Source organism: Myotis brandtii, unplaced genomic scaffold, assembly GCF_000412655.1.
Source record: "Myotis brandtii unplaced genomic scaffold, ASM41265v1 scaffold181, whole genome shotgun sequence".
NCBI lineage: Eukaryota > Metazoa > Chordata > Mammalia > Chiroptera > Vespertilionidae > Myotis > Myotis brandtii.
The window spans coordinates 1768002-1774741 of record NW_005356712.1 but is presented as its reverse complement, the minus strand read 5'-3'; the positions used below and the strand labels follow the sequence as shown (position 1 = coordinate 1774741).

Sequence of the window (6740 nt, the reverse complement as noted above, 5' to 3'; positions counted from 1 at the left end):
TTTTCATGCAATGGGCCTCTAGTGTGTGTGTGTGTGTGTGTGTGTGTGTAGGGCTCGGTGCACAAAAATTCATGCACTCAGGGGGTCCCTCAGCCCGGCCTGTGCCCTCTCACAGTCTGGAACCCTTCAGGTGCTGTCCACATGCTGGCTTAGGCCCGCTCCCCGGGGGATCGGGCCTAAGCTGGCAGTCAGACATCCCTCTGGCAGCCCGGGAGCCCTCAGGGGATGTCCACTTGCCAGTGGGGAGCAGGCCTAAGCTGCAGTTGGACATCCTTAGCGCTGCTGAGGAGGCGGGAGAGGCTCCTGCCACCACCGCTGTGCTGGCAGCCATCAGCCTGGCTTGTGGCTGAGCAGAACTCCCCCTGTGGGAGCACACTGACCACCAGGGAGCAGCTCCTGCATTGAGTGTCTGCCCCCTGGTGGTCAGTGTGTGTCACAGTGACCAGTCATTCCCAGTCATTCTGCTGTTAGGGTCAATTTGCATATTACCCTTTTATTATATAGGATGGCTATTTCTCCACTTAGACCCAAGGGAATTGCTGTTCTGGTCCCTGGAGCAGCTGGGTTTGCTCAGGCACAAGCTCCAGCACATATTGTCTAGGCCAAGAAAAGTATTGGGTGTGTCCCCACCAGCAGGGTGGGCTCATGCAAAAGCCTAGAGGCCACTGCTGCAGGACTGCTCTGCACACAGGCAGAACAAAGGACAGGCAGGCATGGAAAGCACTGGCCCTTTAAGGAGAATCATGCTCCCTGCAAGAATGGAGCAAAAAAGGAATCCCGACTTGGGGACTTGGATGTGCTGTGTGAAATCCAAGGCTGAGTTAAATAAAATAATGCCCCCTAGTGGGAACGCCACACTCTCACCCGAATAAGCTTAAACCAATCAAAGGAGATAAAGGTGGTCCTTTCTGTCTTCTTGGCCCCAATTCTGCATTGGCCCCAGTCTTCTTGGCCCCAGTCTTCTCTTCCAATATTCTGAAGTCAATTCACCCCTTCCCCCTGAGGATATTTACCACCCATCTCCCCACCCCATCCTCAGATCCCCACCCCACACCCTCCTCATCTCTTGCACCAGAGCGCAGATAAACTAACCTCAGGTGCAACAAGAAACACAAGCCATGCATCTACTGATAGACCAGTGACTCCAATGGATTCCCTGTTCTCGGTTGGGATAAATTTAAAACTGTCATTTCCTTTGATGTAGTGGTTTATACCACCACCACCCCTTTTTTTTCAGCAGACATCCTTTTTTAAAAGAAATGGAAACCCCAAGAATGTAAAGCAAATTTTTCAAAATGGAGCTTCTAATGAAACGGAGGCTTGGGGTCTGGGAGACCTGGGCCTCCTCCCACTCCCACCAAGGCACCCTAGTTATTTCCAAAATATCTTTGTGCCTCATGAAAATCACAGCCTTGAAACAATTCCCACAATATTTTCTTTAAACAAAACTGCTAAAGTAATAAATATAATTTATTCCTATTAAACTTTAACCAAAAATTCAGCAGTATATAAAATATGAAAGCCTTTATCCCGCCCCCCCAATCCTCAATTCATTTTCATCCTTAGAAGAAATTCCTTCTGAAGATCTGAGGTGAGTCCTTCTATGGTCTTCTATATACATACAGAAATGCATTTTTACAGAAATGGGATCATATTACACATTGCTTTCTACGTGACTCCCCCGCCCCCCTTTTACAACGTCTTTGGACATCTTCCCATGATGGTATCTACAAAGTTGTTGCATTTTTAAAAAATATATATTTTTATTGATTTCAGAGAAGAAGGCAGAGGGAGAGAGAGATAGAAACATCATTGCTGGAGAATCATCATTGATCGCTTCCTCCTGCACGCCCCCTACTGGGGATCGAGTCCGCAACCTGGGCATGTGCCCTGACCTGGAATCAAACCGTGACCTCCTTATTCATAGGTCAACGCTCAACCATTGAGCCACACCAGCCGGGCCCAAGTTTTCACATTTTTAAAGACTTTCCACATTCCTTTAAGCGGATACTTGTATTCTATGGTACAAATGGGCCATAATTTAGATATCCATTTCTCTATTGATGGCTCTCAAATTTTTGCGTTTCAAATAGGGCTGCACGGAGCATCCTCGTGCACACACTTTAAACCCTGTTGGCAATATTTCTGTTGGCTAGATTCTGAGAAATCGAATTTCCAGGTCAAAGCAACGTCTAATTTTTTCACAGTTGACTGCTTAGATTCTAAGAAAAGGGCCCTCGGCCAATGGAATTCTAATAGCATTTCATCTCCCCAAGCCAGCTTCCAGCGGCAATGTGCTGCCTCTGACAGCTGAGCGCCCGTTCTCACAAACTGAGGTGAGAACATAATGCGGAATTGGGGCCAAGAAAACAGAAAGAAGCGTCTTTATCTCCTTTGATTGGCTTTAGGAAGGTGCCCAGACTGTGACCAAAAGAACTGTTAGCTGTGGTCACATTGCGAGGTCATGCAGGTTCTACTATGACTCCTCAGGGCAGAACCTCAGCCACACCTGGCAGCAGAGATTCCCAAAGGCAGTCAGGGTACTTGTTGGGGTTTGTGTTTTCTAGCGATCAACTTGCTCCTGGTGGTGATTTCATTTCGGGGTCAGTGTATGCAGGTAAAGGGTTAATAACCGGTTCTCCCAGCAGGAGCAGCCATGACTTACAGTCAGGCCGTGTCCCTGTCTGTGGTGGAAATAGTCCTGCTGCGGCTGCATCCAGGCTGAGCAGCATGATGTCACTGAACTCGCAGCTGGGAAGAGACACACACTGCAGTGCTTGTGAGCCGGTGTGGGCCAGCTCCAGCACAACGCTGCCTGAGACTGATTTTTTTTAATTTAGCAAATCAGTGGAGGGGGATAGGGAGAGGGGTTCAGTTCTCTAGAAAGTGCCAGAAAGTATCTTTTTACTTAGCAAGAAAGGCGAAGGCTATCTTTCTTCTCTTTAACACTTAATCCCTACTTGTGATGTTCCATCCTTATGTCATAATGAGAATGTCCCCAAATCTTCAACTGCGTGTTTTAAAGCCTAGATGGAATAGAGGGATGAAGATCAGGACGTTGGCATCAGACAGACCTGGATGAGCCCAGGCCCTGCCTTGTAACGTGACCTTGGGCAAGTCACTCAGCATGCCTGGGCCTCTGTTTCTTCCCTACCAAATGGGTTCCTGACCTAGAAGAGTTGTGAGGATTGAGAGAACGTGCATAGAGCATTTAGTCCGAGGTCTGGGAGCACAACGAGTGCTCCCTGTAGGACAGCTGCTCAAGAATAAAATCCCTGTTTGAAGAGCAGTTAGCTCTGTGAGACTTAAGGCTAGAAAAGAAATAAAACTTCGTTTGCCAGACTTTCGCTCTAACAAAAGGCAATGTAGCCTGTTCTGAACAACACACACAACAGCCATTATTACACTGAAGTGGTTTTCCGCTGCTAGGTGCCCCCCACCCCTGAAAAGCCTCATTTCCCTCAAACCTGCTGTTTCAGGCGCCACTGGAAGAAGAGACAACATCCCTCTCTCCAGGTTCTGTTCTAGGGGAGGTGGGAGGGGCCACAGACGAGCACGTAATAATCAAGATACTTTGGGATTTTAAGTGTCATGAAGAAACCGAGAGGGTGATGTGATAGTGACAAAGGGGTGGGGTGGGAAAGACTCAAGAGGTGACATTTGAGTGAACTCTCTGCCCTCCTCTCTGCACGGCTCTAATAGCATTCCTCCAGTCCTTTACCAAAATGGCATCTCTAAGGAGTGTGTGTGGGTGGGGGGCGGTCAGGGCAGGGTGATCAGCATGCACCCCTCACTCAGGAGGCAGGACAGGGAGACCTGCGTGGTGATCCCAAGAGCTTTAACTTCTGTCCTCTTCCTGGTGCAAAATCAGCAGTTACCTCCACTCTCCATCTGGGTCACAGACACACGACGCCTCCTAAACCAGACAACAGGCTTCCCACTCAGAGAAGAAGGTGAAACTTGGTTCAGAAGAGAGTGAAGTATCTGAGAAAAATTACTCTAATTGCCATGGTAGACAGACATCTTCAAGTGAACGTTAGGAACAAAATGTGCTGGAAAGAGATGGGAGAGTGCTGGGTGCCCTTGTCTCTGGATTCCCAGCAAACAGAATCTCCCACAAAGTGTCAGCAGGTGGAAATTATGGTCCAGAAATCATAGCCATCTCTCCCCCAGTGGATCTGCCTTGGTATCTCGTTCCCCACCCCACAACCCCTCCTCCAAGCCACAGTAAGATCTCTGTTGAAAAAGGGATATTGCTCTTAATAGTTTAACTGTATTCAGTTCTCTGTACAAGGAACTTCACCAAGTTCTTAGCAAGCCTCATTCCATTGCACCTTCACCACATAGCTAATACCACCCCATTTTACAGATGAGGAAACTGAGGCTCAGAGAGGCTCAATAACTTACACAAACACACATCTAGGAAGCAGTGGGGGCAGCCAGTCTGCTCTTAAACCACCAAGGTATACCACTTTCCTGGTTCTGGCACTCAGAGAGACTTGCCTGAGGTCACAGACAGTAAATCAGGGACATCAATTAGGTAAACAGGGTTACACTGCCATAATGAACAACCCCAAAATCTCGGTGGCATCACACAACACAAGTTAATTCCTTGCTCACCCTGCATGTCATCAACATGGGGCTCTCTGCTCATTAGAGTCGCTCAAAGGCCCAGGCTGGTAGGAGCTCCATCTCAATGCAAGCTTCCGCCATCCACCCAGCAGAAAAGGGGCTCCGCCTCAAGGCCCGGCACCCTAAGTGCACATGTCACTCTCTCATGCATTCTTGAGCAAAGCAAGTCACGGTGCGACACCTGACTTCTAGGAGCCTGAAGACCGGGGACTATTTGGTGAACCACATAATGATCAACCCACCCAGCTACCAGAAGGGGCACCAATGGCTTTGCCCTTTCCCGAAAGGTGGGTAGTCAGCCCACGGTGGACGACAAAGCTCGGACGGTTTATTTCTTTTCCTCCCCCTATTGATCTTCCCTTTTGGTTTATTTGCTTCTGAACATGAAACATCGAACCAGGCCCTTTCTTCATCAGTGGCTTTGCAGGAGCAGGCACCGGGCTTTAAGATCCCTGGGAAGCTTGCTGTGTTAGCTCATTTAGCCCGCTGCCTGAAGTTGCAATAGATTTCGGGTCGTCTTGGAAGTCGGTGTTAACAGAAAACCTCCATCTTCCCCAATCGGCCCGAATATTTAAAACTTTGAAAGCTTGGCTTGGACCGGATTTAATTTTAAAAGGGGAAGGGGTTGCTTTTGAACTTCAAGAAGGCTAGAGGCCCGCGGGGGGCTGTGTTAGCAAAGGGAACAGGCAAAATGCCCTGTGGAAAGAAATGCTCCAAGGAGGAAGCTCCGCTTCCAGTTGGTGAGCCTTAAATCAGATTTCAGAAGTGCCACCAGTTTAAATACTGTTTATAGGACTGAGGCATTGCTGCTCCTTTCTCTGGCTGGATTTTAAATATTCCCTAATTTGATTACTCGGGGGAGAGGCAGGCAGAACCAACGTTAAATGAGCTTTACTGTTAATTATTCAGAGGGCTTTTTATTGTGTAATCAAACATAAAGTCTTACAAAAAGCTTGAGGCACAGTCTCACCCTGCTCCCCAGCTGACTCCCACCTTGGTGTCTGGGCACATTTCATGCATCGTAGCCATGAGCTGGCAGGTGCCCAGCAAGGTTCTGCCAGTGAGGAGTGCACACCCCCCCCTTTAGGCTGGTAGAGGCCTTTGGTCCTCTCCCCATGCCATGAGAAGCCAGTCTTAAGTAAGGTTGGTCTTGATCACCTTTTGCCTCCAATATCTGAGCATCTCCTCCCACCACTGTCCCTCTGCAGCCCCTGATAACTCTAGACCCCTGTCAGTGCCTCTCCCCATCAAACTGGTCTAACCATCTCATTCCCTCAAGGCCCTCGTCTACGCCAGGTGACAGCCAGCCAAATGATTGAAAGGATCCCAGCCATCTAAAGTCCTTTCTGCAGAGAAAAGAGGAATAGAGAAAGAGATGGGTGGATGGATGGATGGACTGGATGAACGGAATGAAAGTAATGGATAGATTGGATGAATGGAATGGATTGGATGGACTAGATGGATGGATTGGAGGGATGGGTGGGTGAGTGGGTAGATGGATGGATGGATTGAATGGACTGGATGGAATGGACTAGATGGACTGGATGGATGGATTGAATGGACTGGATGGAATGGACTAGATGGACTGGATGGATGGATTGAATGGACTGGATGGAATGGACTAGATGGACTGGATGGATGGATTGAATGGACTGGATGGAATGGACTAGATGGACTGGATGGATGGATTGAATGGACTGGATGGAATGGACTAGATGGACTGGATGGATGGATTGAATGGACTGGATGGAATGGACTAGATGGACTGGATGGATGGATTGAATGGACTGGATGGAATGGACTAGATGGACTGGATGGATGGATTGAATGGACTGGATGGAATGGACTAGATGGACTGGATGGATGGATGGATGGATGGATGGATGGGATGGAATGGACTAGATGGACTGGATGGATGGATTGAAGGGATGGATGGATTGGATGAATGGGATGGATCAGATGGACTAGATGGATGGATTGGAGGGATGGGTGGGTGAGTGGGTGGATGGATGGATGGGTGGATGGGTGGATGAGTGGGTGGATGGATGGATGGGTGGATAGTAGGTGGATGGTGGTAGGTGGGTGGATGGGTGGGTGGTGGGTGGATG

At 48.7% G+C, this 6740-nt stretch overlaps 1 protein-coding gene across 1 annotated transcript in view; it reads left to right on the top strand.

The window, feature by feature from the left end:
* The window catches only part of CCDC60 (coiled-coil domain containing 60), a 56321-nt gene that overhangs the window by 32573 nt on the left and 17008 nt on the right, over nucleotides 1-6740 (top strand). The gene's annotated exons all lie outside the window — the stretch shown is intronic.